The following is an 18,736-nucleotide window of genomic DNA, read 5'->3' on the forward strand; positions in this document are numbered from 1 at the left end:
TGATAGACTCTTTTCTTCCCTCTGGTATACATTATTTTGCATTCACTTGCCATCACATTGTCCGTACACTTCTTTAGTTAGGTCTTTTGTTCTTGTAAGTCCTTTCTCCCTAATATAAAAAATAAAGCATGCAGACAGAAGAAAGCATGGACATTGCCAGAGCCCCTCAGAAGCCCAGAGAAGATGGAAAATATATTTTACTCCATGAGAAACATCCAGTCCACAATATCCTCCGCAAGTTATATAACACACCTGCAACTCTTGATCTCTCTCCCCATCTTTTCCACGTTTCAATACACTTACACAGTCCGAGAAGTAACCTTAATATTCTAGTTGCTAACTTTCTCCTATATGGCAGCAGCCCAAGCACGCATGTAAAGGGGAATCATGCTACTATATTTTGATGGTAAAAAAAAAAAACCCAAACCAAACCACTGCATTTTAAAGCATTATCATTTTCACTATTGCAAGTTTAGAATGCACTGACGGTGCCACCAGGACCGTGCCTCAGACTGAATAACCGTGGCAGTTAAATCATTTCTGAAGGAGTGAAAGCAAGTGAGGTCACAGAAATGCTCTTTGATTGTTGTAACAAAAATCATGAAGTTACTTTCTAAAGAGAGAAATGCCATCACACATAGCAATGTGCATTGGTAGGCCAACTGACACAGCATTTTGGAGCTACTGCCCAGTTTGACACAACATACATCTTAATTTTATATTACGAGTATTTGTCTTTCCCTTTTAGTGCCTTACAGAACAATGCCATTTTATAAGGACTGACAACTGGTTCTGAATAAACTCTGTTGTGTTTGGCATTAAAAAGTGACAAGGAGAGTACATATGACTGGTTTATTTGCTTTATTTCATAGGAGAAGTGACTAGCTAATGTAGGTTAATGAGAGTTAGCTACATAATACTTTTGGAGGGGTCAAAAACAAACTGATTGCAATCTCTTACAAACATTTCATAAGCAGCTTTTGATTTCTGTAAATGTGTTTGTAATTTACCGATCTTATCTGAACAATTAAAATTAGTCTAAAAGTATTCCTGGAAAGAATTGTTTTGTATTCCATTTTCACATTTTGCCATTAATGGCATTTGATTAGTTACTGAATACTTTCAACTGTCTGCCTAGATAGCACATTATTATTACTTTTTAAACAGAAGTGGAGTAGAACAATAAATAATGTAAATGCATTTCACATTCAAACTTTAATAAAAGTTTCACAACATTTTGATGTGTACCAGTGGCCACATGGAAATTCACAACAACAGATAGACCCTACAATGAGCAATAAATCAAATTTGAGTCTACTGCCCAAAAACCACTTCAGGAATCTGTTTTTTATTATTTGGACAGCTCTGATTCTGTCTCTCATCATGGAACAAAAAGCTCTGTCCAGGAAGGAGTCCCTCTGGGACAGATCTTGATGTTGTTCTTTTTTAGATAGTTCAGCTGACTAAAAAAAAAAAAAGGTGCATCTTGCCTTAACAAGATGTTTAGAAATTTTTAAAAAGAAAATATCTCTGGAATTATAAACTGGGACTAGAGCTATTCCAGCACATCTCAGTATGGTTCATCTCTCAGATGCAGATGAATGTTTCCCTCACAAGCAAATGCCATGATAAAAGGTTTCCTCAAGGAACCATTGTCTCTCTTCACTTTCTTTGTCTATGTTTCTACTATTTCGGGAAGAAATACATTGCTGGAACAATAATATATATTTACAATATTCCTTTAGGATTTAGAACAGTAAGGCTTTTATTTTGTGACACAACTTTATCAGGAAGAAATCTGCACTGGGAAAGAGTCTGCTACTTTGGAGTTCTGGGCTGTCACTACAGAAAATCTAAACTTGGACATAAACTTAACACTCCATTGTTCACAGGGTGGGATTACATTTATTTTATAATATTGATGTCAAAGCCACAAGTTGTTTTCTTTTTGCCAGACCCCTGTTACAGGGTGTACATTTCTTTTTGTTTTACAAAGCATAAAACAAAAATGTCATTTTATACTTCTAGAGTATACAGATTTAAGCCTTCCCTTTTGAGAAGTAAATCAATACTGATCCAGAATGGAAAGAAAACAGCAGCTCTAAGAACAACAGTGGCTCTCCATGCCGAGTCATTTACACTAAAATCCTGACTGCACAGAAGTCAATGGCAAAAGTCCAAGTGACACTAGGGTATAAAATTCACCATTCATTCCTTATTCAAGCTGCCATGCACTTAGGTACCAGAGAGCTGTTAAGAAAGATCATATCTCAGGTTTCTGTCCTGCTGTACATACTTAGTTTAACAGTATGTATGAAATATATAAAGATTCTCTCATTCCAGAAATTTTACAAGAGGAAGTTTTTATTTTCTTTCTCTCATTTTCACACAAAGGATCACAGAGAACAGATGAGGTTGGAGGGGACCTCTGGAGATCATCTAGTCCAACCCCCATCCCCACTCAAGCAGGGTCAGCAGGAGCAGGGTGCCCAGGACCAGGTCCAGTTGAGCTTTCAATACCTCCAAGGATGGAGACTCCACAAACCTCCCTAAGCAACCTGTTCCAGAGTTCAATCAGCCTTAAGGTGAATTTTTTTTCTTTTGTTTAAATAGAATTTCTTATATTTAAACTTGTGCCCATTGCCTCTTGTCCTGTCACTGGGCAGCATTGACAAGAGCCTGCCTCCATCTTCTTTACTACCTCATTAGAGATTTGTACACATTGATAAGGTTCCCCCCCACTGAGCCCTCTCTCCTCCAGGCTGAACAACCTCAGCTACCCTTCCTAAGACAGACACTCCTCAGTCATCTCTGTGGCCCTTTGCTGAACTCACCCCAGTATGCCCATGTCAGTCTTATACTGGGGAGCCCAGAACAAGCTCTGAATAATTTTACATTCTATATCATAAAAACCGGGAAATGCAGATATGCAAATGAACTAACCAAACATTTCATTATTATTCTTGCATGCTTTATATAGACTTTCTGATGGAAATGATACCATGTAACAGAGAAATTGTATGAATGCAAGGAGATTCCTTGCCTATGATAAAATATTTACTTGCCTCTACCAACACAGCCACTACTATATTTATCCTTCCAGCATCCCTTTGAGGTAAGGAATACTAATACACACATTGTACACATGGAAAACAGAAGGACATGGTGACCTACCTAATATCACACAGGAAGTATGTGGAAGACAAGGAACGTCTGAGCATGAGGCTAAATGTTTTACACAGCAGATGTGTGAGATATAAAGTAAAAGACTTACATTATTAATGGAGAAAACTTACAATGCTTCAGGATTCATAGGAAAGGATTTCTTAGGGCACATGTTCTGGTTTCCTGGCATTTCACATAGCTTCCATGAAACTACACAGAACATTTCTCCCCTTATATTTTCATTAAGGCCCTGGCTGGTCTCAGAGTGAAAAAAAAACCAACCACATTTTAATTTTAAATCTGTTCAAGAACTATTGTTTTCTTCTATGTTGTCAGTTAGTTTAGGTACTTTCCTGTGTGTCTCCAACTGTTATATCCTAGACAGAAACCATAAGCCCTCAGCTTTTATTTTGCTGTGCTAGAACATGTAAAATCCTTTTGCTTCTTCTCATAAAATGGGCTTTTCCATTGCCTTAATAATCCTTATGACCCTTCTCTACATCTGTTCCAGTTTTACTGAACATTCCTGTCCATGGGTAACCAACACTACACAAAATTTCTGAGGTTGTACCCTAGCCCCTATAATAGCACTAGCATTTCCTCTCAAAATACCACTCCTAATGCGTTTTAAGGTTGCATTGCTTTTTCACTGCTGCATTGTTTCTTACAATAATTCTCTTTATAACTCACAATACAGAGAAACAGAAGTATGGAATCACTATAATTGAAATATGGTTGGGGTTTAAGGAATTTCTTTGAAGGAGAGAGCAAGTGGACACATTTCATGGATTTCAACTGAGAAGCATATGGACATGTGAGAGAAAAGAAGAGATGGAAAGGGAGAATTGGTGGGTGTTACATACAAATGGAGCAGGAAGATGAGAGCATAGGAATAGTGATTTTTTATGTGCAACAGCAGGAGGATATAGGCTCCCTTTCCTGCTTGGAAGTTCTCTGAACCACTCTACACAGATAGAGGCTTGCCTGGCTCTCCTAATTTCCAAATGAAAGGGACAGCTTGCTCTGAAAAAATGGTAGACACTGATAAAGTGAAAACTTCAAGTGTACCTGTTCAAATAAGCATTATGCAGCAACAAGGGTCTGAACAAACCAGCTTCTTCATCCTTTTGGCTCAGTATTCAGAGAGAATTATACAGCTTGTAAGAGCAGACCTTCACGCTATCATCAGAACTACGCTATTGTTGGGAAATAAATAGAAAAAATGCACCATTTTGTTACTTTAATATATCATAAAAGTTGAGATAGTATGCTCCAATGTATTTACTAACTGTAAAAGAAAACAGCTTTTCACACAGCTGCCACAGTCACAGAGCTGATAAAAATCTAGAATGTGAATTCTTTGGGAAATTTGGGATTTTCTTTCCTTTTATTTTCTCTAAATAAACACAAGGAATTTCCTCTGACAAAAAAAAAGATCGACTTAATACCATTATATACTTTCTTCTGAATGTGAAATCAATGTATTAACTTCCACAGCACTAAAATATGAAGAATACTTTATATTGTATATGTATTAAATACACATCAGTAAATACAAAATGATGCACTCAACATTCTTGAAGCAAAATTAGAAAGCTGACGATTCATTTTGACTTTTTTATGTAAAGATTTCAGCAGCATCGGCATGTTTCTATGAAGCACCTTTCAGCTTAACTTTTTGGTTTTGAAGCAAAAAAAGTTGTATTGAATATTGGGGGTTTTTTTAAGCTCTAATGAATGTCAACTGGCTTTTTCATAGGGAAAACCTAGAAATCCTTAGTCAGTCAAAACCCTCATTGATTGCATCCTCTGATGTTAAAAATTATTCAGTGCTACTATAGTCCCAGAAAGGGAGATAATGTTGAAACATGAACAAATATGTACTGATTAATCATGGATCTTTTTCTACAGTATTTCTTTGTTCTTACACAGACTGCTTTCTGAAGAGTCACTACTGGATGAAGGGAACATCGCATCTTGCTACCCTAATCAAGAACTTCAATCATCCTGCTATATAGACCTTTCAGGTCAAGGAGAGAAAAGGCCTTGTAAATGTAAGTGATTCTTAATGAGTTCTTTACCGATAGCTTTATTAAGGCACAAATAACCATAAAATGACTCACTCTATTGATTTTGAACCCAGCACATGACTTGAGTTAGTTCCAAACCCTGAAGAACAATGGTGGGGAGACAGAACATCTTTAGCCAGGGCAGTAATTATTACCAGAGTTAGTTATCTTCAAGAGTCACTGTCAAGTAATCAGCAAACATGTAGGAACAATTGCATGCGACCCTGGAATGTGCTTGCTGCTGTCTGAACCATGACAGGACGGAGTACACCTACACTAGCCTTCCTTCTGCCCATAAAACTCCCCCTGTATTTCACATGAACAAAGGGAGTGCAATTCTCCTGGTACCAGTAGATCATACTCTAGTAAATTTAAAGTCAGCAGATTAAAATTGTTCCTATGGGTCAGGTAAGTGGTTGTCTGTCTATTTTTAAGCAGGGCTACTGCTGGCTGTTTCAGAGACTTGAAAAAAAACCATGCGTTACGCAGCTATGGAAAAACTTGCATGCAAAGAAAATCTTTTTACCCACCTCACCAGTTAGAAACTGCCTTTGCTAGACAGCTAGAGCCTTGCATGACTTCTAAAATGCTTGGTATTATTTTATATCCTTATCTCTTTCTATCTATGCTCATTTCTGGCTGAATGTGTATTCTGTAGTTTTCTGTGACCTCTGTCCTCCCTAAAAATCCCTAAACCAAAGTCACTGATGAATAAAAAAGCCACCTTTTTCACCAAATAAAACCCCACAACCGTAATACATATTTGGTTGGTTTTTGACAGAAACACATTGTCTTTTAAACAAATATACATACACATACACTATTCTTTCCACAGAACCTCTGTAGGGTTACTATTTCTTAGCTCTGTTTACCAACTTAATGTCTGTCATGGTTTAACCCCAGCCACCAACTAAACACTACGCAGTCACTCACTCACTCCCCCCCCACCCAGTGGGATGGGGGAGAAAATCAGGAAAAGAAACAAAACCCGTGGGTTGAGATAAGAACGGTTTAATAGAACAGAAAAGAAACTAATAATTATAATGATAACACTAATAAAATGACAACAGTAATAATGAAAGGATTTGAATGTACAAGTGATGCGCAGAGCAATTGCTCACCACCCGCCGACCGACACCCAGTTAGTCCCTGAGCGGCGATACCCCCCGCCCCCCCACCCCAGTTCCTATACTCGATGTGACGTCCCATGGTATGGAATACCCTGTTGGAGAGTATGGGTCAGCTGCCCTGGCTGTGTCCTGTGCCAACTTCTTGTGCCCCTCCAGCTTTCTCGCTGGCTGGGCATGAGAAGCTGAAAAAATCCTTGACTTTAGTCTAAACACTACTGAGCAACAACTGAAAACATCAGTGTTATCAACATTCTTCACATACTGAACTCAAAACATAGCACTGTACCAGCTGCTAGGAAGACAGTTAAGTCTATCCCAGCTGAAACCAAGACAATGTCTAATTCTGTTTCTATTCTAAGTCTCTTGCTTTCCACAAAATCTTGTGACAATGAGTCTTATAGGCTATGCAATTTCTGAACAATTCCTAAAAACATGAATCAATTTACTTTTCCTTCACTTATTTCACATTGCATTACCTCAACTTCCTAACATTGTTTTGTCTTTTGATTCTTTCTCCATTTTAAAATGTTTATAGTGCAATTAAAGAACTTTACAGAAATAATGCAAATAATCTATATTGCTAATGGGTCAATTTACATCTGTGATGTCGTTTTCGCAATACATATATAATATATATGATAATACCAAACCTTGCTATGCATGCTGCTTCTTTCCCCCTGCCCTCAAAATGCATACTAATTACTACAGCAAAATTGAATTTGCCTGTGCATATGTTAAGGTTAACCACACAGTTAGTAAGGAATGAAACACTGAGAATCAGTTGTGCAACCAAGAATGAAATACATATTTAAAATCATGAGCAGGATTTTAATTACTTTGTCTGAGAAATAACTTAGTTAATTCCTGCTTTAAGATTAAATCATTCTAAAAGATACTAAGCTGCTTTCCATGCTTAATTAGGGGCTCAACTTCACTGAAAACCTCCTGAAACAGTATAATCAATTGCAGTGAAGTATCTACTTAAACTGTTTTCTAGGATGTCACAGCATCTTTGACAAAAGTGTTATTACTTCAAAACTTTATGGAATGCAGCAGAAAATTATTGTATTCTTGCATTACAGTTTTGTTAATAGATAAATTATCTAAATCACCACAAAAGGACTTGGGAAAAATTTACAGTGTACCATAAAAATTGATGAATGTGGCAGAAACACCATTTAGATGAGAAAAGGCATTAAATATGAACGAAGAAATTTTAAATTAAGAAAGGCCTGAAATTGGAAAGTAACTGTATCAATTTTGACCAAATGATTCAAATATTCCCTCATCAACATAACTAGTTTGGGGTTTAAGTCTCATGAAAACCTGCTGTAAAAAGGAAACAGCAGAGAATTTTCTTGTCAATGCATGAACAGTCAATGGCAAAAAGAGTAACCATCAAAAAAAGCCAGTTGCAGCTGGGGGAAAAGCAAAAGAAATGAAAAGTCAGTGTAAATGCATGGGAGGGACTGTTTGTAAAATTGCTATGTGAGTAGCTAAGCTTGTATCAGTATTTCCCTTATAAAACTCTATTTTTAAAGAATTTATATTACTTGACTGTTAAAATATGTTTTTAGGCAGAAACAAGGGTACACTGTGCATGGGCAAATTTTTAAATTAAAAATGGCCTCCAAAATTGCTCCAGCAATTTTCTGCACACAATTGTTTCCATGTGAAAAGATCCACATTTAGTCATGAAAACAGCACACTTTAAAAAAAAAAAAAGAAAAGAAAAGAAAATTTACCAGCTCAGCATTCAATCATAAGTAGTACTATGAGCTTCAGTTATTACTGCTGCAGATACACACATATACCAAAACTCCAAACAAAAACAATGCCAGAAAGTAAACAGTGGTAGATTTGCCTCTGCATTTGCAAATAAATACATGGCAAGTTTGAAAGTTGAGGTTTTGGTGTAAATTTTAAGTCCACCAAGGGATTATTTAATAGAATCTCAAACCAGAAATCATTTTCTTTCCTAATATACAGTTGTGTCCCTTGGCAAATGTGCCAAAAGAAGCAGCAAAATGATGCTTTATCTTTTTAATATATTTTTCAAATATTCACTTTTATTCCCTAAGTGAATAATGTGAACTAAATCGTACCAGCCGACTGTCTATCTCTAAATTCATTGTTTTGTCCTTACATTCCCAGTTACTCTACTTTTTTAACCAGCTAGTTTTTTGGAAGATAGAATCACTGTTACAAACTATTGTGTGTGTATTAACAAAGACAATATAATTACAAAAAATGTCACCACTTTTAAGCAAGATAAACACTTTTCTTAATCCAAAACGTCAAAGCAATTATCTACATTTTGTTAAACCAAAAAGTCTTTTTAAAAAAACAGCATGACATTAGGAACCAATGTCAATAAAAGCAGAATGAAGTTGCTAAACTGTTTCTAGTTTCAATGGAGAAAACACATGCACCAAGCAGCAAGCATTTTTCATTCCCCTAAATACTCAGTCTCTGTGCAACACAGGTAAATAGATGAATTGGAAGTGCCAGATCAGTTACTGATCTTGCTCAGCAATATGTCTCTAACAGTGACAGAACAAGACTCTCTGGAATAAAATGCAAGAAATCTCAATATAGGAAATTATACCTTCCTCCAGAAAGAGTTCCCTACAACCACAACCACTTAAACAGATTTGTGTGTGTGCATATATGCGTATACACACACAGCTAATTTTAAAAATTATTAATTTATTAGCTGTTTGTTCTAGCACGTGCATTCTCTTGAACTATTCATATGAAGGCAATTTCTGCAGCACACTCCCACAGGCTCTGGAAGAAAGAAAACTATTTTTCATTTTTTGGAGTTTGGACACCAGTTAAGCTACTCTGTGTGCACATGGCTTGAGTGCAATCTACAGACGCAGAACCTTTGCGCTCTTAATAAAGAATCAGTTTTAGTTTAGAGAGATGGAGGCCTCCTGTATTATTACCCACCATGTGGTACATGAAACAACTCTCAGTCAGGCCTGAAGGCTCATAGCACCGAGGGCTGTAGGCACACAGATGAAAAGACAATGCCGGCCAAAGACTGATTACAATGCAATGCTATTTGCTATTTGGAATTGAAATAGGGCTCAACATGACAAGCCTGGAAGCAATACTTCACTGATGCCTGAGCCATTTATAAAGTTTGAAATTCACATTTTTGGCGGTGTTTTCTGCCATTGCTTTAAACTGTAACTAGTCCTCATCTCTCACAACAACTGAGCTGACTATGCCACTGCAGCCACTAACTCTTTCTAGATGCGCATACATACTAATATGACCATTTAAATTATGTTACAAAACACCGCTATTACAAAGTTAGAGAATCAGAGGCATATGTTAAAAAAAAAAAAAAAAAAAATCAAGCCTTTCTCCCCCTAAACAGTTTAGGAACACAACCTAGTATTCCAGATTTTAAATCAAACCCCTTACCGCCGCTACACCTCTTTCTCTCCCACTAATTGTTATTATATGATCAGTTATTTTTGCCTGGTTTTGCCTTTTAACTATATCTAAGTTCACAAACTTGAGAACAAGGTTGCTTCCCCAGGGACTTTTCCCTAAGACCTTCTAGTTCTAGTACTAAATCTTTAAAACATGGGATGAAACACAATATACACAGCAACATTAGAGTTCTTTTGAACTGCATCACCACAGTCTGGGGTTTTTTTAATGCAATTCTCTCCCTGCTGTTTTGGAACAAGGTAGGAACCAAAGTGGAAAGGAAAAATGCAGTCTCTTTGCCTTTCCAAAATAATTCCCCACATGCCCTGTTAATGGAAAATATTTAATGATCTGCTATCCTAATGCTGTGTAAAGAAACACAACAAATATTGTGAGGAGCAAGCAATGCGTCTTTATCACTCACCAGTTCATTGAACACTCCAATTAAAATTTTTTCCATACCTGGAGTCCTATAAGCCACTCAAAAATGGGAAGGAAGCCTAAATTTGGCTGCAACTGTTTACTTCTCCTAAGACAAGACCTTTTAGCTGGTTTAAAGAAGTAAAACTGCTAATTGTTCCTTAAAACTGTTACAAGATTAGAAAGGGATTGCAGCTGTGGGAGAGGACATTGCACCTGCCAGGCATAACCTGAAGCCATACGCCTAACAGATGTAGGAACTACTTTGAAAAGGAGTCTAATAGCCAGCTACTCATGCATACTAGGTCTGACGCCACTCCCCTGGGACCCCTTCTTCCACTCAGGTGCTTGTATTGGTTTTGTGTGGCAAGGTTTTGGTAGCGGGTTGGGTTACAGGGGTGGCTTCTGTAAGAAGCTGCTGGAAGCTTCCCCTGTGTTCGAGAGAGCCCATACCAGCTGGCTCTAAGATGGACCCGCCGCCAGCCAAGGCTGAGCCAATCAGCAATAGTGGTAACGCCTCTGTGATAACATTTTTAAGAAGGAAAAAAAGTTGGGACAGACGGAAACAGCTGCTGGAGAGAAGAGTGAGAACATGTAAGAGAAACAACCCTGTGGACACCAAGGTCAGTGAAGAAGGAGAGGGAGGAGATGCTCCAGGCGCCGGAGCGGAGATTCCCCTGCAGCCCGTGGTGAAGACCCTGGTGAGGCAGGCTGTCCCCCTGCAGCCCAGGGAGGTCCACGGTGGAGCAGATCTCCACCTGCAGCCCGTGGAGGACCCCATGCCAGAGCAGGTGGGTTCCCGAAGCAGGACTTGTGACCCCATGGGGGACCCATGCTGGAGCAGTGTGCTCCTGAAGGCCTGCACACCGTGGAAAGGACCCATGCTGGAGCAGTTCGTGAAGAACTGCAGCCCTTGGGAAGGGCCCACTTTGGAGAAGTTCATGGAGGACTGTCTCCCGTGGGTGGGACCCCATGCTGGAGCAGGGGAAGAGTGTGATGAGCCCTCCCCCTGAGGGGGATGAAGCGGCAGAAAATAACGTGTGATGACCGTAAACCCCCATCCCCGTCCCCCTGTGCCACTGGGGGGGCTTGGTGGAGAAATCCAGGAGTGAAGTTGTGCCTGGGAAGAAGGGAGGGCTGGAGGGAAGGTGTTCTGAGATTTGGGGTTATTTCTCATTACCTTACTCTGGTTGATTTGTAATAAACTGAGTTAATTTTCCCCAAACTGAGTCTGTTTTGCCCGTGACAGTAATTAGCGAATGATCTCTCCTGTCCTTATCTCAACCCGCAAGCTTTTTGTTATATTTTTTCTCTCCCCTGTCCAGCTGAGGATGGGGGAGTGATAGAATGGCTTCGGTGGGCACCTGGCGTCCAGCCAGGGTTAACCCATCACAGTGATTTAACTATGTACTTCACAAAGCAATTTTAGTATTTGACTACCTACACACATGCCTTGCTCCTGCCTTGCAGGACAGCTAGTGGAAATGCAAGGTGAGGCCACTTCCCATGACCTGCAAGATAGAAGCAGATCAAACTGGGATAGGCAAAGGCAAGCACTGGTCAGTGGCAAAGCAGAGCTCATTTCATTCCTTGGCCCCAGGCTAGCTGGGCTTCACCACTGCTTCTGCAAGCTCTAGTGCTGTGGAGACTTCCATGGGAGAAGATCAGATGCTGCAAACTGAATTGATGTCTCTGATACTCCCAACTTTATCTGGAGCTGAAGCCTGGCAATTCATACAGCCCTAATCACTTCTCAGACAACCTGTCCTCCATGGCGCCTCTGGCCCCCAGCGCTTGTGGTTTCAGCCTGACTTGGATAGACTTGGGGGGTGGAGAATTTTCAAACCTGAAAAGGAAATGAATTCCCCCAAATCTAAAACTCAAGGTCCCCCACCGTTCTCTGCAATATTTTAACTCAAGCAGTGTTTTCTCCTGAAGGGATTTTGTCTTCTGATTCTCTTCTCCCAAGAAGAAAAAGCCAGTACACAGGGGAGACCTCCACAGAAGAAAAAACAAAATCAGCTGGGGGACTAATGCAAAGATAAGTCACCTGCACCACAAACTATATTGGCTCTGCCCTCTCATTTCTCCCGCAGACCTTACTATTAATACAGCTCATTGTCCAGCCAGATTCTGGATTAAGAGAGAACTCCTTACTAGATATAGCACCCAATTTCAAAGAACTCATATTGATTGTATACTTCAGTCCAACCTTAAACCAACTCAAATACTTAAATTAAGGAGGCTGTAGTTGCTTATGACAGTGGCTGATTATCCACCTAATTTTAGCACCTGCAGTAATATAAATGTACAGATCAGCTCATTGTAAGCAGACAGAAGGCTTCTTCCCAAACAATACTCAGATAGAACAGCAAGAGTTAAACAGTTTTAAAAACATATTTTTCTACAGCTTCCCTATGAAGAATGCTTAGAAAAGACTTCTTTCTAACCTAGCCATCTAGGGCTTAATGCAACCATTGAAGAAACTGGGCTGCTTTCAGTTCTTTTCATACGACAAAATGTTTAAGCATTTGGAACCGAAGTACTTTCTAAGCTGACAACAATGGACATATGTACAAGTCACTTAAGACTAATACAAAGAACAATGTAATTTTATAGCCATAGATTAACTATCCACAGGAGGCAGGCTTGGCTGGCATTGTAGCATGTTCCCTACTTTATACATATTGCTAGTTCTTCTCTTCCAGGAAATACTGTGGCTGGGGAGAGACTTTTAGTTTACTGTCTTAAAACTGGCTTTCTTTTCTTGACTTGGAGATGCCAATAAGGTCGAAATATTTTTGAAGAGTCTCTCGTTATACAAAACACTAGTACTTTTATTTCTAGTGTGCGAGTACCGTTTTTTTCATGCTGCATTATACTCAGCCCACACAATTTTTTTAATATTAATAAAGTGATTGTGCTTAGAAAGCCAAATATTGAATCTTTGGCTATACCAAGGTAATTCTTTTCAACACAGAGGCAATGCTATGGTTCAGCAAACAACTGAATTTGGCTCAGGACTGATAAGAGCTACCTTCTGAGCTATAGTATTTTCCCCAAAACACAAGTGCTGAGTGCTCAACTCACAGAGTGAGCCAATAACATAGGCCTTCTCCCTCAAGGTACATAGATACTCCTATTGCTCAGTGGGACTACTCCCATGTATAAATGTTTGCAGAACAAACAGTACAATTTGTATTTTAGTACCAGATGTTAAGACCCAGCACATCCATAAAAACCTGAGCTCAACCTACCAAAAAGACCTGCTAATCCATGCACTGACCCAGAAAGGAACACAAAGCGGGCGGTGTTTTTTGTAGATATATGCAATGCAAGCCCTCTCTTCTCAAAATTCCAACTTTTAGACTGAAAGAAGCAAACCCCACCAAATTCTGTGCTTTCCATTAAAGCCACGGTTCTCTTAGTCCATCCATCCCCCTGGTTAGAGCACTAGAACTGGAGGTATAGGATGCTATGTCCTTCTTAATCGCAACTCATCACTGTCCCATCTAGTCCTCACCTCAATGTTATGAGGTGCTGAAGTACTGAGGAGATTCTTGCTCTCCGTAAAATTTGGGGATGTCACATGATGACAAGATTTTGGAATGGCACATCTCTCCTTAAAATTCTCCCCCTCCTTAGTACAAATTCAGCCCGTAAGGCTACCACACGTTTAGTAGCTAAGTCTAGAAGTATTTCCAATTAATAATGATAATGCAGTATAAGAGTTGGGATGAATTAATAAAAATTTTACTGTTTTAATTGTACATGGATATTGCACTAAGCCACTTTCACTAGTAAAAATAGTTTTGAAAAATTCCCACTACATATAAATTTAAATCTGTTCATTAAATGACCGTAAACATTTTGACTTCCTCTGTAAGATACACATGGCACTCAGTGTTTTAAAGACAATTACTCAGTCTACAGGCCTCTTGCCTTAATTGCTGTTGGTATTTTTACATACTTTCTTCATCAACTAATTTTTCTTTCCAGTGATGTCACTGTAATTATTTCTATTCAGCCTGGATGTTTTACATTATTTATGCAGTTAGATTTTGGTCTTAGATTTTAATTAATTGGCCATTTTTGGTACTCGATCCCCTGTAAAACTTTGCTCCCTACTTTCAGGGTGGTTCCCAGCCAGCCATTGTGGTATTGTTCTTAGGGTAGGTCACAATCATTCAGCACTTCTATATCCTAGCAACTTCACTATATTGTAACATCAGAACAATGGTTTCTCTGAGCACGCTGGCTCACATCACCTTTTCCTTGGTAGGTCAGATAGCAATCACTATTTCAGCAGAGGGACTGTGATTGAAAACACTGGCATCATTCTTGCATTTGAGTGTCTCTGCTAAGAGTCACAGATTTATTCATTGACCAAAACAAGTCCCCTAACCAAAGTTCCAGGAAGCACTTTTACCTGTGCTAAATTTTAAGTCTATGGGCAGTTTCATACATTCAAAACTTCTGTGTTTTCCTGGACTGGAGTCCTTGCCAGACATAATGAATTTTGAAAGACTTGCTCTAAACTGGTAGACCCAGAAAGCCTGCCCATTTTCCTATAAATTTCAAGAGATCAGTATCAGCATACCATGAAGTAATAAAGGAATACCTTGTTTTGCTATTTTCTTGCAGAATCTAGCAAATCATTATTATTGATAATTGCTAATAATAATCGGCAGAAGCTTCTCCTTTATTGCCTCTATTGTTTGCAAAAAATGTGTCCCCCTCCCCCCCCTTTTTTTTCTTTTTTTGGTAAGTCTGGGTGAACAGGGAGGAACATGTTAGTAACAGTTTGAAAACTTTTTCATCTAAAGCGACAAAAACCTTTCCCCCAGGGCACCAGCAGAAAACAGCAAAACTCTGTACCTAAGTTAATAAGAGCAAAACAACTAAAACCTTGGGATTTACCACTTTTTCCAATTGTGATTTTCCAGAGTCCCTGTTCATCAGTATTTATTATTTACCTTTTACCTTCACATTGTTTCCTTTTCACTTGGGATATGGGTTATTGGTTTGCAAATTGTATATTAATATTGCTTACCTACAAATACTTTAGGTATGATCCTGGGGGCAGTGCTGTATGCATTTTAATGAACATTTGAACTTCTAAAATTCAGTAGCATTTATTTTAACAGGAACTAAAAGACAAAGTTGAATTCCAAGTTTGGTGGTCAATTTACATCTACTTATACTTAAAGACAGGCTGAAGTAGGGCAAAATTCACTCCTAGGCAGAAGACTTGCATTAAGCTTGTGCTCCACTTACAACATCCCTACAAAAGACCTTATATGCTTGAAAAAGCTAGTCCTGACACATGCCATGAAGAGAAAATATTAGCTTTAGCTAGGGAGGAGCAAAACAAAATGTATTTAAGATACAAATGTCTACTTAGAAAATTTGGGACTGTAACAACTTTTGAAGAAACCTGGCAGACTAGTTTATAAAACAAGCAGTTGTTCGTTCTTTGGATATTAGTAAGACATCACGAGAGAATTAGAAGAGCTAAAGTACTCTCAGATGTTTGCAGTGATCACTCCCCCAACTTGAGTATTTGGAAAACCCAATGTGTAAAATTTCCCATAAATAAAAGGATTCTAAAAGTGTCAGTTCTGGGATGTTCTTGGCTGAGATTACTGGAACAAATAGGAATAGGTTTCTGAACATAAATAGCTGATGTGGACTGCCCTCAGGAATATTTGTGCTAACAAACCAAAGATAAAAATAAAGAAGAGTAAAAAATTAAAATTACAATGCAAAAAGTGACAGTTGGGAAATCTAGAGCTAGGATTGTCTGTCCATTTTTACAACTCACTATGGTAGAACACGTGGTATAAAACCTGACGCCAGTCACTAATCCCAGAACCAAACCAGTTTGAAGGCTGTAAAGATGTGTGTGAACCTCCCACCTTCTTGCATAAACGGTCTTGCTGGCCTCAACCCAAGTCTTTCATGCACTAGTAACTGAACACATGGGTGACAGCGTGCCTTTTACAGAGAGACCTTTCTTCAGCCTCTGCTAGTCACAAAAGCTGGTTGAACCTTTTTCCTTTCACAAAAAATTTTATGGATGATATTCAAAATCGAGGAAAGCGTGTCTGTGAGATGACGTGCAAAGTTTTGGAAATACAACTGTGAGCAGCAGTGAGGAGTAGAAGGGACAAAGCCCAAACTCTTAAGAAAAAAGAAGAGATAGTTTCTTACCTTTCTGTCATGATTTGATTAGCAGCAACAGGTTCCAGGTTTGATTTCTGGCTCTCTTAGAAACCTAGGAAAATTAAACCAAACTGGTTGAGTGTTCAATGAATGATACTTTCATCTTTGCCAGTAAATGAAAAAAACATAATTTCACTGGAGGGACAGAGGAGAAAAGAGTAAAAAAAAAAAAAACAAAACCAAAACATTCAGGGAACAGCTGTTTTCTCCCCAAGTATAGTAATCATTAGTCAAATCATTATTCGCTCACAGATACAATGAGGTTTGGGTTAGGAAATCGGTCCTTCTTGACCAAAACTTCTACCCCTATCTCCTTTAATCCAGGTGGTTTCACATCCCCAAGCTTCAAGCATTAGATTTTAGATTAGATTAGTTCAATTTCATCACAGTGACCACAGTTAGGTACTGGATTACCAAGACTTTCCTGCTTCATTACAAGCATATAATGTCATTACATTTACACTTTTTTTTTTTTTTTTTTTTTTTTTAAGAAAAATATCCCCAAAGAGGCAAAACAAAATACAAAGCAAAGGTGTTTTAGACCTCTCTCTCTACCACTGCCAAGAACATTCCTTTCCTTCTGACCATCTGCTCTCAGGAAGGGGCTCCTTGCATCTTTTGGGCCTTAGCTGTCAGGGTTTTCTGCATTTGAGAAAGGATATGTGGCTGTGCCCACACGAGACCTTTTATTTGGAAACTATCACAAAAATTCTGTTTTATAAAAAGGCTTTTTTCTAAAGCTGCAAAGAGAAGACATTTCAAATCAGTTGCAATCACAGCTAAGGCTGCAGAAGGTCAGTGCAAGGCAGCATAGGAAGCTCCTCAGCCAGGATTAATTACAGACCATCAGCCTGCTTTAAAACGTAATCTCTTTCTACCACTGTCTTGGGGGTTCTCCTTTACATGGCAGTTTAATCTCTGGGTTCAGACATCAGAGCACCGATGAGTGCTATACAGCTGTCTTTAAATCACTCTTTCAGTGTGCTCAGCATGTGAACAGCTATATACAAAACATACTAACATGGGTCCTGTCTGTAGCTCAGCTTATTCTGTTTTCTCTCGCTGGATGACCCAATGCTTAGGATCACTCCTGCCAGGAATGGCCTGAATTCACAAACAAGCATGCCACAAGGCAGTGTAGCAAGACCTACATTATTATTATGCCTGCCTAACATGCCAGCACACGCAGCAAGCTTCTTCAAAGCATCTAGTCATCTGTTTTACTGAGCCAACTACTCAACCACAGCAGCAATGAGTACCTACCCAGAAGAGTAATCCCCTGCACCATGGCAGAACCCCATACCAGACCCAGAAACAGCTATAAAAGCAGGCAAGACGGGAACCAGAGGCTGTGCTCCTCCTGCCAAGAAGTAACTTGGGTGGATCAACATGCCCCAAGGCCATTGCATTTTTATGGACAAACCAGCCTGCCTTTATGAGATCTTGCTAGCTGAATACTGTACACAAGGAAACCAAACACAGAATCACAGAATCTTAAAATAACTTAGGCCAAAAGAGACCTCTGGGATCGTCTTGTCGAATCCATGCTCAAAACTGGGCTGGACTTAGATCAGGTTAGGGCCACCTAGTAGTCAGCTGCACATGAGGAGGCACCACATGCATACATATCCCTGATGATATTTTGGATCATATCAACTACAACACCTATAACAAGCTGATAAACAGAGGGGGTAAAGGAAGAAACTACAAAGAGGAATATCGCGTTCACAGCCAAATTCAGACCCATGCTTCCTTCTAACCACAGCAGAAATACATAATGTGGGTTCAATGCATCCAATGCTCTTAAAAAACAAACACACCTAAGGAACTCAGTGAGGTTGGTTTATATTATACACTTTGGCCTTGCTGATATGTGTTTAGCCCACCAGAGTTTAATAGATATGAAAGTAGAAAAGAAAGTATCTGTAAATGCCACACATCTAAAAACAAGGAGATTGAGTCTACGGTGCTCAAAACAACATTGGAGTATTTGCTACGTCACACTCTAGGATGGGACCAAAGCAACATATTTGGCAGAGTTTGGGTTAGCAATTGGTATTTTCATTTACTTGGCTTTAGCTGAGACTTAGGAAACATCACTTCAAATGAGGGATGTCCTTTCATGAACTTTATATGTTGGTTGGAAAGGTAAGACAACAAAGAACGAAATTCCCCAGCCTCAGCTAGGAGCTGGAGAGAGTGAGTAAGAAGGAAGAGAGAAGCACAATTTCCTACTTGTTTCCATAATGGCAACAAAATGAGCATTCTGCTCAGTTT

The 18,736-nt window shown here is 39.0% G+C and overlaps 1 long non-coding RNA gene across 1 annotated transcript in view; it reads right to left on the bottom strand.

Annotated features, from left to right (window-relative positions):
• The window catches only part of LOC138687097 (uncharacterized), a 186,587-nt gene extending 170,082 nt beyond the window's left edge, over positions 1-16,505 (bottom strand). The window contains exon 1 of the long non-coding RNA XR_011326433.1: positions 16,448-16,505. This is a non-coding gene — a long non-coding RNA (uncharacterized lncRNA). The remainder of the gene's footprint in view (positions 1-16,447) is intronic.
• Positions 16,506-18,736: the final 2,231 nt, after the last annotated feature.

Source organism: Haliaeetus albicilla, chromosome 10 (genome assembly GCF_947461875.1).
Source record: "Haliaeetus albicilla chromosome 10, bHalAlb1.1, whole genome shotgun sequence".
NCBI classification, from domain to species: Eukaryota; Metazoa; Chordata; class Aves; order Accipitriformes; family Accipitridae; genus Haliaeetus; species Haliaeetus albicilla.